The following is a 20758-nucleotide window of genomic DNA, read 5'->3' on the forward strand; positions in this document are numbered from 1 at the left end:
TTTTCTGTTTTTCCAAAGTCACACTCAAGACCTAATAGAGGGTCATGCTCTCGAGAAGGAGATGTTCTTTTCACTCCGATGCACTATCTTGGCTGATATTTAAAATGTAATATTCTTTTTAATGCCCATTTAAGAAAGGAAAACTTTGTAGGTTTTAATAAAAACCACATAAAGACACTCATCCATTAGCTATATCCACTTATCCTTGAAGAAATTGGATCCTGATCCCGCTGACGCAAGGCAGGAGGCCGGTTGTACCTTGGACAAGTCGCTGTTCAAACACATAGTTAAAAAATAAGATGTAGAAGAGAAAAACAGATCCAACTGTACAATTTCACACATCTCATCAGTTGTTCTAACTGTACATAATTTTCTTTGAGGAATTTCAGTATTCAAATCCAAGTCATCAAATATAATTGCAACTCATTTTAGCTTTATTTTGCTTTGCGTCAGTGAATCACTATGGCTCTGGCTCTCAAGAAAAGTCAGCTTTTCACACTCTTGAGATTCCTGAGGGCATCACCTGAAATGGTTTTCCAACTGTTCCCAGAGATGCTGAGCCCTTTTGTCTTCATGCTATGGTCCATCTCACCCCATAACCATATTGATTAGGTTTAGATCAGGTGACTGTGGAGGCCAGGTCATCTGATGCAGCACTCCATCACTCTCCTTCTTGGTCAGATTTCCTTAACACAGCCTGGAGGTGCGTTTGGGGTCACTGCCTTGTTGAAAAATAAATGATGGTCCAACCAGATGTGATGGCAGGTCTCTGCAGGATGCTGTGGTCGGCATGCTGGTTCAGTGTGCATTCAGTTTTAAATAAATTCCCAACAGTGTTACCAGAGAAGCACCTCCACACCATCACCCCTCCTCCTCCATGTTTCACTGTGGGAACCACGTACGGAGAAACCATCCATTTTCTGCTTCACATGTAGACGCAGCGGGTGGAACCACATTTGGAGTCATCAGACCGGAGAACAGATTTCCACTGGTCTAATATCCACTCCTTCTGGCCCAAATAAATCTCTTATGCTTGCTGATTTTTAAAACAATAATGGACTGAGAGGTGATCCTTGGCAAGTGCCCCTGCCCAGTGGGCCCCTGCCTAGCTATTTGACCATGAAGGCCTGATTCACACAGCCTCATTTGAACAGTTGATGTAGAGATGCATCTGCTACTAGAACTCTGGTCGGCATTTTTCTGGGTTCCAATCTGACCTGTGGTAAACTTGCAATTTCTGAGACTGGTGACTCGGAGGAGCTTATCCTCAGCAGGTGACTCTTGGTCTTCCTTTCGTGGGACGGTCCTCGTGTGAGCCAGTTTTGTCGAGGAGTTTGTTGGTTTTTGCAACTGCACTTGGGGACACGTTGATAGTTTTTTGCAATTTTCCAGTCTGACTAACCTTCAGTTCTTGAGGTAAGGATGGTGTGATGGAAATTTTTATGTATTTGATGCATGTGATGGTTATCAACTTTAAGAAGACTTCCCCAGCAGACGGCCCCCTGGGATCCTCACACAACTGTAGCCAAGAAGGGGGGGGATGTCATTCCCGTTTGTCCTGTTATATGCTAAACAGATTACCCCCTGACCGGGTGTAATCTCCAAAAGGTATCTATGATTTGTATTCTACTCTTCTCTGATGCATGGGCAACCACAGGGGGTTTGAAGTGGGTTGGGTGGTTGGAGTTGTTCCTTTGTCACTTCATATGGTAAATATGTGTCCCTTCCTATCTGAGGGCAGCCTCTAAGACATGTTGATGACATTAACATGTCTGCCCCCTGGCCGCAGGGGTTCAGGACAGGGTATAAATATCAGTCTGTATTACAGAACTTTAGAACTCTCCCTGACTGAGGACAGTGGTGATTCTCTCCTGTTGCAACTGGAATTAAAGGAATCATTAAGGAACTCATCGTTGGTGCATTTCTTAATAGAATTTCCACAACAATGGACTGTCATTTCTCTTTGCTTTGATTGGTTCTTGCCATAATATGAATTCTAACAGTTGTGAAATACCAACTTGACTTCTGCACAACAGCACTGATGGTCCCAGCATCACTAAGAAGGCAAAATAATTCACAAATATGATGAAGCACAGCTGTGAATAGAAGACGACCTCATGAAGCTCATTCAGAGAAGGTTGAGGGTTTGTTGTCCCGTCAATAAATGCTTGGAAAAATCCAAAATATAAAACATGTTTTGAGTTATTTCACACTTTTTAATTGAGCTTGTTTGTTCTTCTCTGTTTCCTCTGTGTTGGAACTGTACACCCATTGTAAATTGGATAAAGCATACCAAAGAACAAAGATGGATGGATGGATGGATCATTTTAATATAATTCTGAGCAAACTGAGTGCAAATTGTTCTGTTCTGAACATGTGCCAATGTTCTGTATTATTTTGATGTTCAGAACTGAAATGTGTCAGTGGCATTTCAAGATCCTCACATTTCTCTGAATTGACCTTTCCACATGTACATAAGTGGTATGATATTGCTTGAATTTCTGTAACTGCGCTGCACCATTGTTCTAATCTTGAGGGAAGCTTTGTTTCAGGGGTGCAATCCTTCATACTGGTGAGCAGATAACACATGGATACAGCATTTCACTAATGGGCATTACACTAAAGAAAAGACAATTCATTGGTGTGGAGTCTCTTTTATGTCTATTTTTAAATCAATATCACGTTTTATTACCAAAAAAGTGGTGATGAAAGAGCACCACTGATGATACTGATAAAACTCTGATGCCAGCCTTGCGGGAAACTGCAAAAGTCTGAGTTGTATAATGCAATCCCCAAAAGCTTGTTCATCTGAATGTAGAATGAAATTCTGAGTGGAGTTCAGAGAGATTTCTGGATCCTACATTTCAAAGTGTGCATATTTTATTAAATTTAAATACTGTTCTCACCTGAAGCTGAACTGGACATCTGCTGGAACTTTTTTGTGCTTTTTGTTGGACTCTGATGTGAGGTTTCTGTCCCTGTGGCTCTCTTTGTAGTTACAAGGCAGTTACATCAATACCACAGAGTACTGTAATTAACAATAACAATATTCAGTTTGTTCTATCTATACTGGCTGTACTGTAACAGACCCACACACACACATTTTTTGGTAAATGTAATTCAAGAATAGATTATTAAATTTAGAACGAACTTTATACTCATTACAATAACAAGGCCATTAGGAAAAATGTAATGAGACACTACTTTGATCACCACGGTGGGAATAGATGAACATTTTTCAGCTTTAGTCATAATTTAACGTAATGTTACCATACAGAGGCAAGAAACAAGATGAGCTGCACTCATAACACACACACACACACACACACACACACACACACACACACACACACACACACACACACACACACACACACACACACACACACACACACACGCATACTGTCCCATGCTATCTGCCTTCCAGCTGATGTCTAACCAGTCAGTGTGACTCTGTTTTCTCTCTGGACATGTTTAGTGACGCGCTCACGGCAGACGAACATGAGCTCGTTGAAATGCGGAATGATTACATTTGCTTCGGTTTGCACTGTTCTCAGGTAGAGACCATTCAGAAACCTGCGCCAGGACCGTTCCTAAATATATCCTCTCCCAGGCCAAAGTGAACCGAGCCCTTGTTGGTAACAGTTGACTTGATGATCAGAACAGTCCTCGGAGGCTTGACCATCACTTCCCGGGCTGCGTTCTGAATATGTGCTGGGCTCATTTCGATGTGGGTCTATAATGTGGCATGTAACTGCATATCATGGGGATGTGTGGCTGACAAAGCCAGATAACAACCATGAAAGCTTCGTCAAAACAGAGTGGGTGAAAATACGTCGCTTATGTTTAAATGGCAGAAAGAACTGGAGGAGGGAGGACGATGAAGAGGGCACCTGAAGTGAGAAACAAAGGAGGTGCATCAAGAGGCAAAAGAAGATAGTTGAAAAAATGCAACGATAAAACGAGAGGAGTAGGAGAGTAGACTGAGGAGAAAAGGAGAGCAGACAATCCCTGGAATACCAAACGTTTCTCTGGCTGAGAGAGAAGGCGAGGAGGAGAGGAGGGGTTGCAGTGAAAGATGGGGAGCATCCACAGAATACCAAAGAGAGAATAAATGCTAGCAGGCTTTTCAAGCCATTTTCACATTAATCCCATGAGTCTTTGCTGGTAGTTAAAAACAGAAGTACCTTCTTGTTTAAGTTAGTCATCCTTAGTTAAAATAAGAGCTTTTCCTTGACTCGCTGTCTTAAAGTCACTGCACCTGGAGTGTTTGACAAAAGTTGATTTGTTTCTAGTTTTACAGCGGCTTCACAGAGCGAGGAATGTTAAGAGATAGCCGCCGAAGAAAGGAAAGAGGGGAGAGCTCATGGAAAAGGCCAGCGAGGAAAACTTATTAATGAAAAGTAATGTGATACTAAGTGAGATGGAAGGAAGGAGAAAAGGAAAAGAGAGAGAACTGACTCTCAGAATCACTCTCGCTTGGCTGAACTCGCACCTTTTCCCAAGATGCATTCTGTTTGAGAGGTGCCTAAAAATAGCACGCACGCACACACACACACACACACACACACACACACACACACACACACACACACACACACACACACACACACACACAGAGTTTTAAAGATATACACCACTCCCTGGAGTGGAATCACTGTCTTGCACACTGAGACATATACACTGCAGACAAGCTGCAGACACACACACATACAAACTCAGGACATCATGTTGTCTCACCTTAACCAACCGCCACAAGTTGTTAACGTTTTCATAGAGGAAGAGAAAGAGCAGGACAGATGTAAACAGAGATAGGAAGGGACAAAAAAAAAAAAAAAAAAAAAACAGAAGAGAAGAGGCTACACAGAGGTGGATGAAGCAACATACCAGATTCATTTATCCCACTACAAAATAATGAGATGTGCAGAGCGATGATTGCTATAATAACAGCAAACTGCAGCCCTACATACAGATCAGCATGAATACAGCATCATATGCGGCACGCATAAACCACACAAGCATAGTGATGATTACGCCTGGTCTCTGGTCTCATAAGAGCGCTCAACATCACAACATTAGTTGTTTGCAACCAAACCTGGTCCAAACCCTCTGGAGAAAAAAAAAAAGCAAGAAAGAAAGGAAGAAAGAAGAAAAGGAAACTCCACTAACTGTTCATTCAAAATGATTGTGTTACAGAATGACTTAATTCTGTTTTAACAGAATGATGCAGGAAACACCTGCAAAGTAGTGTGTGTTCCTCTGCTTTCACATTGTGTTATAAATGCGTATTTATTGATTTTTATGTCAGATTATCAGAATGGCTCATGCGCCTCCAGAATTGGAGCAAAGTTGTCAGCCCCTACAGCCTGTCAAACTCTCTGAAATGACACTCCCATTGAGATTTAAACGTGGATTTTATTCTCTACTTTGCACACAAAGGATGTGATATAATCAGGCTTCACTTGAAGGGAGGAGCTTCTCGACCATTTTGTGTTAACTCAACAACAAATATGTACACGTTTAAATGCAAAATGACTGTGTGACGTTCACCAGACCCGCTTTGCTCTTTTCCAGATGATCATATAGGAGGCTTGTATTCAAAACTACCATTTTTTTGTTTTTTTCCTCTGGTTATCTAGCTGGCACTAATATCTGTCCTAAGTGATCAAGGCAAACTACATCTTTTAAATAGGAGATAGAGCTTCTTGCAATTATAAAAACATAACACCAACCTAATTATGAATGAATTGTGTCACCTGTCTATTTGTGTGGCTGTTGTAACTTTATGAAAGATGCCTTCTTTGCTCTTCCGGCTGCATACAGATGCATCATGTCTTTTGTGTTGTGAATAGAGATCTTGATTTGGACAGCCATGAAAATGGCTTCTTTGCACTCCTCATTTCATCATCACGTGAACATGTGAGATCCTGGGAGTGAGATAAAGGTTGTACAGAAAGCCGACTTCTCTCCGCCTGCCTGCAGCCCTTTATCTCTTTTACCTTTCTCAGATCACCTGGAAAGACCTCGTCATCCTTTCACTGTACCTTCCCCTCTACCGTTGCTTGCCCTCCTTTTTCATTTGCGCTCTCTTTCTTTCATTTTTTCACAAAGGCCTTTTGAGGTAAAGGTAACTGGCTTGCACTCTTACCAGTGTGTTTTTATGCTGTTAGTTCAGGGGCTGCTTACTTCCAAATTAAATCATGACTCACAAGCTGCACATTGAACACCAGGTAGGAGTTCATGTGAGTTGGCGACGATGTTGTGAATAATCTGTATTTGCTTTTTCCCCCATTAACTGATTCCTAAATATTGAAATGTGAATGAAATTATTAATACGTCAAGGGTTGGCAGACAAACTGTCATTGTTGAAAATTTATTTCAGTTGTAACTAAAGTCAAGACATTTTTACACACCCTTAGTAGATTTGTTATGACCAGTTCAAGTAGGTATTCTAATCGCTGATCCCCCAGACCACTGTAACATGAGGTGATTATTATTCCCGAGAACAAGTGAACAGTCAATTTGTGCAGTTTGTGTATCGAAAAAAAATGGGCAGTGCAATTATTTGAGCAACTTTTATGATTAATCAAAGCTGTGTGGATCAGACAACAGGGTCAGAGTCTTGCCTGTTGGTCCCGCATGCATTAATTAGCACTTAACAAAGCTGAACCAAGAAACAACACCCGATGAACCCATGAACCCGTGACGTGGACGTCCTTGGCTCTGTGATCTGATCTCATAAAGCAGGGACTGTAAACACCAGCTGTTTTAAAACTCATGTTGGCGGCATTAGAACTGTGTCAAAACGCTCTGTGCTTTACAAATTAAAGCTGACGAGTTTCAACAGGTCTAAAGCCTTTTTTAGCAAGACCTATTAATAATAATTAAACATTTAGCCACCTGAAGGCATCGCAACATATAAATTACTGGTTAAATAACCAAGAAGAAGCCTTTGCAGGTGCCGGTCTGTGGAGCTGTTGAAGGCCTCACAGGCCGACCTTATAAAAGTTATCCTACATTTACATTGTACACAATGCTTCTACCACCAGTTTGATACTGGGCTTTTTTACCTGAGTAGTTTTCATGTTCATCCTGTGCATGTGTGGATTTACTCCCACAATCAAAGGACGTGTGTGTCTTTGATTAACTGGTGCCCGGTGCACCATGTATGCCTTTCACCCAGTCAGTTTGGGGTGACTCCAGCGCCGCTGTGACTCTTAAGTTTCTGTACTCGTATATAAAATCATTCATAATGTGGATGGATAATACCACAACTTTCTTTAATATTCAGGAGCATGTAGCAGTATCTTTGGAAATTATTGACACATTAAAAGGTTGTGAGTTTCCCCACATTGAGGTGTCCACATCATACCCAAGTTATTGACATTCCCTCTTTCTGAGCAGTTTATGCTCAGTCAATAATTAATGTCCTTTTGAATTTAGTCATAAAGGCCCAAATGAAATGCAGCTTTTGTGAGTTAATTTATTCTTGCTGTCATTAAAAGACTTATGAAACTTGATTGATTGAGACTTTTTGGCTCAAATTCTTTCTCTTTAATCCAAGTAGTCAATTATAAAAACACACAGTGAAAGCAAAGTAAGAGGCTTAATGCAGCTGTTGAATTTAGCTAAAAAAAAAAGAAGACGAAAAAAGATGGCGCTCGGTCAGTCTTGCAAGTTCAATTATATGTTATAAATCACATTTTGTCATTAGTTTGAAGTTTCCTTAACCCTGTCAAGGTGGTGACTCGGTTGAAGATGAGTGAGTCCTCGTGGTTCAGTTATTGTTGTCAAAGTATTGACTGTCAATATCCTGGCCTTTGTAAATTGTCTGCATTTGTTCAGTTTTGAGGCTCGTTCATATTAGGCTTCCTGTGACAGCAGTGTTGTCTGACAGTTGCTTTCCAGATCTCGCGGTGATATTTAGGGCAGGGTTTTTTCAGTCACTCTAACCTTGTCAGTGAAACTGTAAAATCTGACTTTCCTGTAATGGCATATCAAGACAATGTGACACATTGTGACTTTTTTCTGACAGTGGCTGTGATGCTGACCTTTAATGAATCCAGGAGATGCCATTTGAAACTTTCTCTTCTTCTGTAATCGTCGCTGCTTTGTTGAGTTCAGTTAGGGACAGTACACATCTGGCGCTGCTGCTCGGTGCAACAGGTGGTGTGTGCTGAAAGCACACACACACGCACGCATGTATTTGCAGCTTTATAATTTTATATTAAAAGGCGATAAAATTGTTTTTGAGTTGCTTCATTTGGAATAGATTGAAGGGCCAAATCCTCTCTGCTTTGGTATTCAACTAGTCTTTTATGGTGTGATTTGACTTTCACTTGGGAAATTTAAAGTAATTCCTAAACAGTTGGATAGTTGAGGCATGGCCATTCCAATATCCATTCCGAGACCTTCATTAGATTTTCTTTTTTTTCTACACAGTTGCTGTTTAAAAAAAAAACATAAAATACCCAAAGAAGAACAATTAAAGCAACATAATCACAAGTGTAAGTTGCTTATTCCCATAATAATGAAGTTTAATATTTCCATAAGCTTTTCTGTTATATTACCAAATAAATCCTGGATCATGGCATTAACACAGATTATAGACAGCATGCTTCTCTTCTCAGAAAGAGAGTGAGAAAAAAAAATCAAAACAATCCCTCTTCTGCCATCATCCCCTTGTTACATTTGAACAATCTCATTTAGAGCAGCTTTGGACACACAGGCAGCCTGTCAGCCAGGAGTCACATCCAGCTTTCACTGGGTCCTGTCATTTCCCAATCAGAGCTGGAGCCATAACACAGATGAGTTTGGCGAAAGCGGCCAGCTCCAGACAGAGTTGGACTTGAAGTAATACCTAGATATTTTGGCTCAGCCACCTTAAGTAGTATTAGAAAGCGCAGTGCCAAATCTCTGCACCTGCACTTAGAGAGTCATAGTCATTCTTTAGTTTTTAGATGAAACATTTTAGAGTTCATTAAAATACAAAATTCTCATGTATATTTTCAGTTTCTCCCAGCAACAGATATTCCTTAATTATATGGGGCTTCAACCAGTCAAGATTTCACTGTACGTATTGTTCTCATTAATATTGTTATTGTTGGGCTTAACATTGTATATTGTCATTCCTGTAGAGTCATCAAAAAAAGAAACGAAAATCAGTGCTTCTGGTTCACTTTTCGAAGACAACTTGAAGCATCAGTAATACTGCATGTTTTGTGCATGTAAAGCGTGACACAGTGGTGAATTTCTGTGATCATACTGCAGAAATTGTGCAAACGTTAATGTGTTTTTTTTTTGTAGGGTAGCCGTGCTCGTTTCTATCAGCACAGAGAGGGTAATATCCTTAAATGAATGTCCGTTTCAGTCGCACCGCACATATTGTCTTTTAGCTTTCAGCTGTGTTCACTGTGAAAACAGTGTTTTCCGTGATTTATAATTGACAGCTCTTCTGCCAGCAAGTTTATCTGATTATCCTAATAAATACAACCGACTTAATATGAACAATTAGATCTTTTTTTTGGCTGTCTTGTTCCTCCTCTCCTTGGCCAGAATGCACCCAGAAAGCACCAGGGTGATGTGACACTCTGAATAAATAAACAAGGTCTTTGGCAGCTCGTTTCTATGTGCTAAAACGTAAAACAAAACAAAACAAAAAGAGGTTTTGGAGGTTATTATCACTGACCGAAAATAGTTGCAGAACTCTCTGATCCCCCTGCTTTACGGAAAGCCAACTGGGAGTGTTTGCGCTGAATAAGCAGTATGCATTATTGTCCAGTCACACGGAGAGTGGGTTTGAGCAGCAGTCTTAATTGTCTGCACATTTGGTGAATTAAAGTGTGGAGCAACATTGAGATGGCTGTTTAGGTTCTGGTGTGGGCCAGCTGGCGTCGCAATGTCAGATTCAATTCTGCACTGAAAAAAAAAAAAAAAAGCATTCTCTGTCTTTTCATTTGTTGCTTTCTAATTCTTCTCTGTCTCGATAGCGGTTCCGTCCTTCCTTCTTGCTTTAAGGGTCATTTGTAGACCGTCAAATTACGAAGGATAACTACATGGACACCTCTCTCATTGATGAAAATATCCTCACACACAGACACAGGGTAGCACTAGACGAAGACATGCGTAAGTGTTCTCCTTCACCCGCTGCACTGGTATCTGTCTCAGTCTCTCTCCTTCATTTCAATCCAAAGCTGTTTCATTAGGCAGACAGTCCAGAAGACGGTCCTGACAGCGCCAATAGAGAATCCATCAAAACCGCCGAAAGGTGACAGATGGTTCAAGGAGGATGTGGATGATTTTGTTTGACCCTCATGTACTTGTTCATATCATTGGTGTCTCACATGAGTTTGACGGGAGTGATAGGCTCTTGAGCTTTACACCCTTTTCGCACGTCCTGGACAGCAACACAGCAACAGCTTAATGGCTTTTATCGCAGGTCATCCAGGCTGCGTACAGCAGCTCCTGGCTCGTCATTTGCACCTCGTCTGTGTGTGTCAGTTTGAATTTACCTCAAACCACATATTATGGTTTTGTTTTTTTAATCACACTTTTGGTTCTCCAACAGACCCCTGGTTTTTTTTTGTCACTTTGAGCCTCGGTTCAGCTGGCCATGTGCACGGTTCATCCAAGCATGGCCTCGCTGCAAAAGAAGTTGTGAGACAAGAACCAAACATAGTTTGTGTGCACGGCCACCAGTTGTGTAGCTTCCCATCTGAGATACAGGTCACTTCCTGCCTACCCAAATGTCGCTTTCTCTCACCACCAATGACTCACGCATACAAACAAACCCACTCACACGGACTCACACACTCGTCTTGCCCTGGGCTGCAGTGAGCAGATCAGCAGTCAAATTCCCTTTGCGACCGAAGTGCAGCAAAATCACTGAACACACACACACACACACACACACACACACACACATTCAAAGCCGTGGCCCGTGTTGACAGCGTTGACTTTTTTCAGGATTATTCTGCTTCAACTGTTTGCATATGTTTGTTTTATGCTTATGCTGTGTGTGTCCGTGTGTGTTGTGTACATGCATTAACCAAACCAACAGATTGCCAGCGATCATTTAGTCGTGTTCTGCATGGCTATACAACATCCAGTTTCAGCCAGTCAGCGAAACTGATATGTTTATCTGAAAGAGAGCTCATCCACCAAAAGCCTTTATTGTGCCAAAAAGAAACATTTTTGCTGTCGTTTGTTTCACATTTTGTGCGATTGGTGTGGGAGCACATTCGTTTTAGTGCGATCAGTAAAATGAGGAAAAAGAAAAAAAAAGAGATCTTGCTTTGAAGAAAGTTTCTTCATAATTGCTGTTCCTGAAAATCAGTTCACAGATTATTATATACACATAGTTTTAATGGGAGTGAGTAAGTGTAATTTATGCATATTAATGTATGAGTGTGTGTTGAGTGGCTGCGTGTCCAAACAGAACCGCACACAAAGGTCTAGTTCTGCCCTGTGCAACTTTCCACTGAAGTGCCATTGTTGCCTCTTATCTGCGTACCTGACTGTAACAGTGCTCCATTGATTCAGCCACGCTGCTCACTTCGTCACCTGTTGAGTAAGAAAGAGGCGTAGACAGAGTACGAGGGACTGGAGGATCGGACTATTAATGACAGCGGGAAGGAGAATCGAAAAAAGTTGGAAAATTGGCCTGCTTGACACGCTTTAGCTTAATAGTCGGTGCGACATGTGCCCGCTGAAAAAAATAGGAACAAATTCGACGTGTCATTGTCTCCCACGCAGATGAATACCCAACCTGCGATGACATAAATTGCTGGTAGCTGGTAATGACTCTGTGGTGGCGTCGGCATCTCGGAGCAGTGCAGGAGATTTATTCCGACTTGAATCTGGAAGGTTGAAGAGGTCAGCGATCAAGCGCTCTCCTGCAAACGTTGGCTCTATTTTAACTGAGACTCGACGTACCTGCCACTTCAATTATTTAAGTATGCAGCTCCGTGGAAAAACAGGGCAGGTGGGGAGAGAAGGAGTGAGATAGAGTGAAAGCAATGAAGCAGGGAAAGTAAAGAGTTTCGCTTTCAGATAAAATGACCGTCATCGCAGGCGTGGTGCTAATGACACTGTAAGTGTAGGAACCGTTGCTTTATAACTTGGCAACAACCTAGTGTTTAAAAAAAAAAAAAGAAAAAGAAAAAGAAAAGAAAACTATTTTCACTGCTCACCAAGTCACGATACTTCTTCAGAGGAAGTGCTGAATCTAGGATGACTAAATGTTATTACATATGCAGGGGGAGTGTTAATATTAATGGCCACATTGCTGTCAGCTTTTTAATATTCAGAGTGAGGAAGACGAAGAGTGGAGGGTGAGAGAGGTTAAGTACTGCGTATGACAAAGATCAGTGCAAAGTGAGGCAGTACTCCATATCAACACTTCATTCCAGATGTGCTATGTGTAGGAATTTTAATCAATTAATCATCACGACTCTAATTTTGGACCACATTTGTACTCATTTCTTTGTTGTTGAAAACAACCATCTGCTGCATTGCGCAAAAATATGATATGCCTTGTGCATGTGCGAGCTGTTCAAATTAGGCAGCTGTTGACATAAAAAAAAAGAAAAACAAGTAATTAAAAAATGTTATCAAGTGAAAAAAAATGACCAGTTAAACACATTTAATTGATTTAGTTCCGATGAGACAACTTATCTGGCTTGTTGGTCTCATGTTTGAGGGAGTATCAATAGAAAACACTGAGTGGAGTTAATATGCTGCCTAATCAATGCTAAAATCTTAAAAAAAAAAGTTAATTTGGGACTTTTGCAATCTACCTAGCATCTTGAATTGTTTTATCAGCACCCTCAGGCTCAGTAATACCAGTTTGAATATATTTATTTAATCAAACTAGATTTGTTACCTAGTTAAAGGTTTTCTCTCTCTTTCTCTCTCTTACAAAGAAGCCGTGAGATTGTACGGTGCGGCAGCTTTTTCACTCCCAAGCAGTTTGCAACTCTTTTTCAGGATCTGTAATGCGTTTCTGCAGCAGCCGAGGTGTGTTTCACATGGAGTAAGCAAAGCAAATCCACCAAGAAAACCCCCCAAAATATGTGGAGAATGTTGAGCTTTAATGCTTGGTGTGTGTCGAACAGCAAGTGTGTGTAAAGTGGAGTCTGACAGCTGGGGAAGAGGAGCTTTTGAAATCAGCAGTATAGATGTGTGAACTTTGCAGCGCGATGTTAACACAGTCTGTTCTGTTTGACAGTGAATTACTGCCACGAATCCTTTAGATCTAAGCTAATTTTCTGTGACTTGTTAATCCCACCTTGATCAATTAACATCCCTTTTTCAATTAGCGTTAGACAGCTGTTTTGCTTGTCTGTTGCTCACCAAACATCCCTGTAAGATTCATGAGTAATTGGGTTGAATTAAAAAGGAGTGCCTCACCATCGGCTGTGGTGCAGTAGACTGCTGACTGTATTCGCTGCTGATGATTGCGTGTGTGATGTTGGCAGGATGGAAACTTCTTACTTTTTGACTAATGATGCTAATCTATACTGGTAATGTAAACCCTGTATGAAAGGTGTTTCCTCCAGTGATGAAAACAGATGCAGTTAGGAAAAAAAAAAAAAAAGTCAATAATTCAAAATGATGAGCATGTCTTTCCTCTAGTACATTAGGTGGATCTATTCAGCTGATAGAGCCTCCTGAATCCTTAATACTGGTTCTGTAAATCTCAATGAAATGTTATTCAACTACAAAAGTTAATGATCTCCAATGTCAGCATAAAGTTCCACCATCAGTGTTGGAAATTAGTGTCCACCACTGCTAAAACACAGGTGGGCTTGTGATGTGTTGACAAACACTCTCAGTGAAGAGCTTTCTACGTACCAAACAATCACTTTTAAGGAAAATAACCTTCATATTGGAATGGCTTGTTTCATGAGTACAAATCAATTTTTTTCCAAGTCTCCAGCTTACCTGACAGTAATATATTCAGTATCAGACACGTCTTTATTTCACTTGAGTAGATCCTTTCCCAGTATTTACACAAGCATTTTATGAAGAAACATTCTTTTTGACAATGATCAATGTCTACATTTGCAGGTAAAGCAGACAGAGAGTAAGGAAAACAGAGGGAATACAAAAAGAGCCTCTATTTTTGGACTAGTTGAATCTCGTGATTGTCACATGGCCCTCTGTGTCGACCACACCGTAAACCCCATCAGGTCGGTTGAGAAGCGTCAATACACAGCCATTTTCAGATCTTTCCAGGAATGTTCAGTCAGATTCCAGTCTTTGCTCTGGCAGGGCCATTCTAGGACATTTGCTGAGTTGTCCTGAAGCCTCTCCTTTGATATCTAAGCCGTGTGCTTCGGATTGTTGTCCAGCTGAAAGGTCCGTGGTCAAGAGTGCTCTAGGGGGAGATTTTCCTGGATTTTCATACAGGATTTCTCTGTACTTTGCTGCATTCATCTTCTTCGTTCTCACAGCATGATACTGCCACTGCCGTGCTTTGCTGTCGGGATGGCATTGGCCTGGTGATGAGCGCTGCCTGGTTTCCTCCAAACACCACACCTGGCATTCATTTGTCTCATCAGATGAGTTAACTTTGTTTCTTATGGTCTGAGGGTCATCATCAGGTGCATTATGGTAAACTCCAGATGAATTTGCTATGTGCCTTTCACCAAGAAGTGGCTGCAGTCTGGCCTCTGTACCACACAGGCGTGATTGGTGGACTGCTGCAGAGATGTTCTTCTGGAAAGTCCTTCTCTATCCACAGAGGAATGCTGGAACTCTGATAGAGTGACCCTGAGGTTCTTGGTCACCTCCCTGATTAAGGCCCTTCACCACTGATTGCTCAGTTTAGACAGCCGGTCAGCTCTAGGAAGAATCTTGTTGAATCTGAATGTCTTCTTTGTGGGGATGATAGAACCCAGTGTGTTCGCTGGGACCTTCAAAGCAGCAAAGGTTTCTCTCTACCCTCATGCCTGCAGACAGTCCTGTCTCGCAGGTCTGCAGACAATTCCTTTGACTTCATGCTTGGTTTGTGCTCTGAAATTCACTGTCAACTGTGGGACTTTATATACAGAGGAGTCATTTCCAATCAGTTGAATTTTGTGCAGATGGACTTGAATTAAGCTGTAGAAACATCTCAAGGACGATCAGTGGGAAGGGGATGCGTTTAAGCTACATTTTGAACTTCATGGCGAAAGCTGTGTATAGTAACGTACACGTGATTTGTGATATCTTAATTGTTGTTTTTTTCAACTTTTTCATTCAATTCGGAAACCTTAAAAAAATCCTGCTGTCATTATGAGGCGTTAGGCGTCAAATAATTATATTCCTTTTGGAATAAGACGGTAACAACAACATGCGGTATTAGTGGTGTTAGTTTCTCTACTATGGTGTTTATTTTTTGTACTGTTAATTACCTTGTTTAATTTGCTGATGACTATTTAATCCTCTGTCTGATCCATAAAGTATAAAGAATGTTATCCCCCCCCAAAAAAAAAAAAAAAAAAAAAAATCATGCTTTAATATTTTATGTATCCATAAACATTTTCACATAAATGTTCACACTGGTAGTTGAAAATAAAAAAATAAAAGGATTGAGTCGTTCGTGATTTGGAACCAGCTTCAGCAGCATAGCTTGAAGGTAGTGTTAGTTTTCTGGCCTTTACCATGAAGGTTCACTTGGGTGTGAACAGAGTGGAAGGTTAATGTCAGCTCTGCTGCCATCAGCAACACATATTAACACACTGACTTACTTTGGCCTAATTTACTGTGCGCTGCAATCAGCGTCTATTTTAGCCTCTCTCTTCCAGCCATGATCTTTGCACTTACACGTTTTCAATTATTTACCAGCACGTGGGAGAATGACAAATTTTCTTCCTTCTGCGAAACTGCTGCGGAGCTGCAGAGCCGAGTCTCCAGTAACTGGGGAGGGAGGAACCGTATTAATCCGCTGAATTCTTTTGCTGATGGCTACAACTTCTCCTAAACCAATAATGACTCATCACCTTGTGCACGCATGTATTCCCGTTTGTGTGTTCGTAGTCGAGGTTTGTTTAATTAGAGTAATTGTGGTCCCAGTTATGCCTGGTTTTCTCTGAAATTATGGCTTTTTTATTCAAGATTTTCACTCTTTGAACTCTCCCAACTCTCCTTCCTTCCCCTCTTTCTGTGTGTCTCCGTGTCTGTCTTTCCTTCTCCGTCCCCCCCTGTGTCAGCCACTCATGTCTGATGTGTCAGTCAGTCAGGGTCTTAGCAAATCAAAGTGTGTGTGCGTGAGCGTGTGTGTCTTTCAATGTGCGCACGCGTGTTTGGTGTGTATGTGAGCATTGGACTTTAGTTCCACACGACGTGTGTGCGCGCTCGGCGTGTGTGCGCTCGGTGTGTGTGTGTGCTCTATCTAGTAGAGCCAGCCTTGTGTTAATCTGACGTGCTTGGCTGACGTTCTTTAGTTGAAACTTTGCATGACTCCGTGACAATCTCTGCTTAAGCTGGAAGACAGGGCAAACCCGTGTGCCTGCGAGACAGAGAGGGAGAGCGAGGGGATGTGTGTTGGTGTAGAAGACAGACAGAGAGAGGGAGCGAGTGAAAAGCATAAAGCGAGCGCGCGTGAGAGAGGGCAACAAGAATGTTAAGTATCACGAAAAAAGAGGTAGCGACAGTAAGCCTTTGAATTTGAATTGGGGTTTGTGTTTGAGGGTTTAAACCAGGCCACTGTGGGATCACATCGACGCCGATCTCCGTGTTCCAATGCAGGTGTGTGCGTTTCTTTGAAAAAACTGAACACATTTGCACTTCATCAAGATTAATTGTTCACTTTTAGAGAAAATATGTTCACAGCGATTTTGAAAATATGCAAGCATGCTTTCAGGAAGGTCTTGCAATTGTTACAATTGTTAAAGTAGTTTCGGTAGTTTTATTGCAGCATGGGCAATGTATGAACACACTCAGATTGAATGCCTCAAACATCCTCTGGCAAACAACTAGTCCAAATTTTTCAGCAAACTAATCACGTAGAAACGTGTCAGTGTTGCTTGTGCTTGCAGTGGCTCACACTCCACTGCTGCACAGGCATCCAGACGGTCACTTTCTACACATCTCCCTGCAGTGCAAACTTCTGATTTTGTAATTAGTACAGTTGTTACTCTGAGGCTCTTTGATCTGTAGACAATGACAGACAAATGTGTTTTCAAATGTAAAGCGTGAAAATATAAAGTGGTCAAAGCACAAGGGCAGGTTGCCAATGTTCATAATTCCAAGAAATTTGAATGGGAATTGTCTAAAACAGAACCTACAAGCAGATTAATACAAATGTTTCTACACTTTTCTCTTTAAATTACCTCGCTCTCCTTTATTTGAGTTCTTTTTCAGCATATACATAATTATACACAACAATCCAATATCAATATCAATTGTCCATTTAGGATACTAGATAAAACGTTTCCTAGAACTGACTTATATACTGACTTTCTTTGACTCAGCCACGGTGTGATCTGTAACCTATGTTTTGGACAGTCTCTGAAGTTGTCCTTGCTTTTGTGTCAGAGCCCCCAAAACTACACAGTTGCTGGAAAGTGGAATGTAACATAAAACTTTTCAATTTGAGAACGCCCTTGAATGCAAGATGAGTTATCTGACATCACCAAAAAAGTAGAGGAAAAATGAAGAAATCAAATAATTATTCATGATATTTTTTTTTAATTGAATGATTTCATATTAACAGATATCCAGAGTTAAAAAAAAATTATTAAAGAATAGAAAGTCCTTGGAGTGAAATGGCTCTTCCTTCACTGCTGAAACGGTGTGTGAAGTACATGACACTGGGTTCCACGATGGACACGACCTCAGAGGAACATGATGAAGGGGCTGAAATCAGAGAGAAATGACTGTGGAGGCTGCTGCAAATCAAAAACTGTGTGACTGTGTGTGTGTGGACACAAAGCCCTTCTTTACACCTGCAACAAGACATGAGGTTTTAAGACCAGCACGTCAGCGGAGTAATTATGAAGCCTCATCGCTCCCCCGCTGTGGAAAAGTCAGCACGTCTCTGTTTAATTGCCCTCCGACGCTCCTGCCCTCGAGCAGGACGTCCCCGTCGTTATGGAACATGTGTGATCCTGTCTTTATTTTTTTTGGTGGTCTTCCATTGTGAGTGGTCAAATGAGCAGAGCCGTCAGCTCTGATCAGCATCAAGACTACAATCATGTGAAGCCGGATGAACAACAGACGAGAAGAAAACAAACCGCGGAGTCAGTCAGCCTATTAGACAGCTGCCCACATGTATTTTCATTTTCCTTTTGAGTTTATGTCAGTTCCCCGTTTTTATGTTCATACCCTTCAGTTTTGGTGTAAAAAGAAAACAGAAAAAAAAAAGCACCATATTTCCTTTCAGAGGCAGCTTTTGTTAAACAGAAGGTGCCGTTGCTCCTATTAAGAACCGAGCGATGGGATTTTTCCGCAAATCCTCTATCATACGCAACCTACACAAACTCTGTCACGCTTCAGTGCCTCCCTCTCCTTTAAGTTCGCTGGATCTGATTGAGCGCGCCACACGACACGCTCACGCACACAAAAATGCAAACGTGCATAGAAAGAAGCTAAGTAGCTTTATTAATTTTTCATGATTTTTCTTTTTTCCTCATCCATTGTTTTTCATGCACCGCTATGTCTATGTGCTTGTGTTACTCATGTTGTGAGAACACGGATATGTTTCCACCGGCACACTGTAGGGATGAACCTCCGCTCATAAAGAAGTAGTAGTTTTAAAGGTTGCGTAGCTTTGAGGAAAATAAAGCTTAAGTTAGGTTATATTTTATGTCAGTGCTTGAGATCCGTCGTGTTTTAAGTTGGCATGCTGTGGTCTGTGTGTGTGTGTGTGTGTGTTTCACTCTGGATTTGAACAGATATTGAACAGAGCTTGCAGCAGAGTGTGTATGTGCCATACAGGAGTCTGCCGGTCACTCCAGCCTGGGAAATGAAAATTAGACGTCTTTATTGTGCCGTAGCCTTCACAGGAGGGATGGATGGGACGAGATAAGAGAAAACTTTAATAAAGTGTGTGGAAGAATTAGGTCACCACAGACGTGCACCATCGGGAAGAGACAAACGTGAGCGTGCCCACACAAGCAATAAAACAGTACAAATTTAGCCACAGGCGCAGCCGTCGTAGTTCAAAATTACAGTAAGATCTGCTCGTTGGAGATGTGGTGAATAACAGGAATTCATGTTCTAAGATTTTGCGAGACGAAGACAGCATCTCCTTTTCTTCCGAGTTTTGTTTGAAACTGACAGCCAAATAGGTTTATTGGTACCATAGAAGTTCCAAAATCAAGTATATGGGATAATTTACCTGTACGCTTGAGAAATGCTGACTTTTGTGTTCCTGAAAGTGCAAATCAATTATATATGTCATCAGGCGTTCCCATGAGGTGGCGCCTCTCTCAGAAACCTTTGGCTACGGTAAGTTTGCCACCGGGCTCAAAGGCATCAAAGTCATTTTCGTATTGAAGCGTATTATAGATAATTAATATAGTGGTTTAGAATTGTTTTTTTTTGTGCATCACTCATTGTTTACAGTCAGACAAGTAAAGATTATATTGCTTCAGTAATGACTAAAATACTCTGCAATACTTGAACACTTCGGAAACGAGTTGCCTAAAAACATGGAGCTCCAGTCTTAACTCTTGTAAACAGATGTTGTCTTTGTAAAAAAAATAAACATACGTCTAGAAATATACTTAGTTTAACCTCATGAAAAGGAAGAAGGCTTTTAAAAGATGTGCCACTCTGTTGTCACATCTCATACAATGCTAAGTCCTACGGTTGCATAAATCAACATGTTATTTACAAAATAATAAAATAAATAAATTTGAAAAAGATTCTCATACTGACTTGCTTTACTCATTTTGACATTTTCTTTTTTAAATTGATGTGTTGTTACTGTCACTTGCCTTTATGTGCACAATGCATATGATCAGCTTTTAAGTACACTGATTAAGTGCACTGACAGCGCAAGAGATAGTTTTCAAAACAAATGGGCCAAATTATAGCAGTGAGTCTCTCATAATGAGAAATGTGAAGCAGAAAAGGTTTTGTATTGTAAACTACTGAAATGCTTCACGAGCAGAACTGATCTCAGTGTTTGGAAAAAAAAAAAGTAATGTTTTCTCTGACTGTTGTCATTATATATTGAGCAGTGTGAATGTTTGCCCAGTTACGGGTTGAACCAGAGACCCTCTATGAATTGCTGAACATTCCACATCCTGTTTGAGATACTGCTCGATACGAGCAGTATTACCAGAGAGGCACACGTAGATTTTTTTTTACCCTGGAAAAACATCAAGTTTAATCATTTATTGAACAGGGACAGTGCCTATTAATTATTTTTTCTGAAAATATTCCAGAGTTCATCAGAAGGATCATTTCCATCTGTAGTGTGAGCGCACAGGTCAAATATAAAACAGAAGCAAGGAGTCCTCATGGTGGAGAAACTAAAGCTCGTGTATGTGCATGGTCAATTTATGTGAAAGCTCATTGTTCATTTCTTTTTTTGATTATGATTCAGATTACTAGTATACATTACACAGTGAAAACATTTTGTGCATCAATGATAAAAAAAAAAAAAAAATCATTATGCTGTGAAAGTAAATGTAAAATACAGATTGTATGATTTCAATGAAGCGGGACTCACAGTATCCTTCTTTATTCAGGTGATTCAGTTTAAAACAAAATGTCTTTTACAGATGTCCACAATTTCTCCAAATAGTACAGGCACCACTTT

At 40.9% G+C, this 20758-nt stretch overlaps 1 protein-coding gene and 1 long non-coding RNA gene across 2 annotated transcripts in view; one reads left to right on the forward strand and one right to left on the reverse strand.

Moving 5' to 3' along the window:
- LOC115388994 (CUB and sushi domain-containing protein 1-like) overlaps positions 1–20758 on the forward strand; it is a 270349-nt gene that overhangs the window by 13693 nt on the left and 235898 nt on the right. The window lies entirely within an intron of this gene.
- LOC115389004 (uncharacterized) lies at positions 604–19713 on the reverse strand. Its single transcript, XR_003931543.1, has 3 exons — positions 19702–19713; positions 10310–10318; positions 604–686 (listed from the first exon to the last, which is right to left on the reverse strand). It is a non-coding gene; the product is annotated as an uncharacterized LOC115389004 (long non-coding RNA).

Source organism: Salarias fasciatus, chromosome 1, assembly GCF_902148845.1.
Source record: "Salarias fasciatus chromosome 1, fSalaFa1.1, whole genome shotgun sequence".
NCBI lineage: Eukaryota > Metazoa > Chordata > Actinopteri > Blenniiformes > Blenniidae > Salarias > Salarias fasciatus.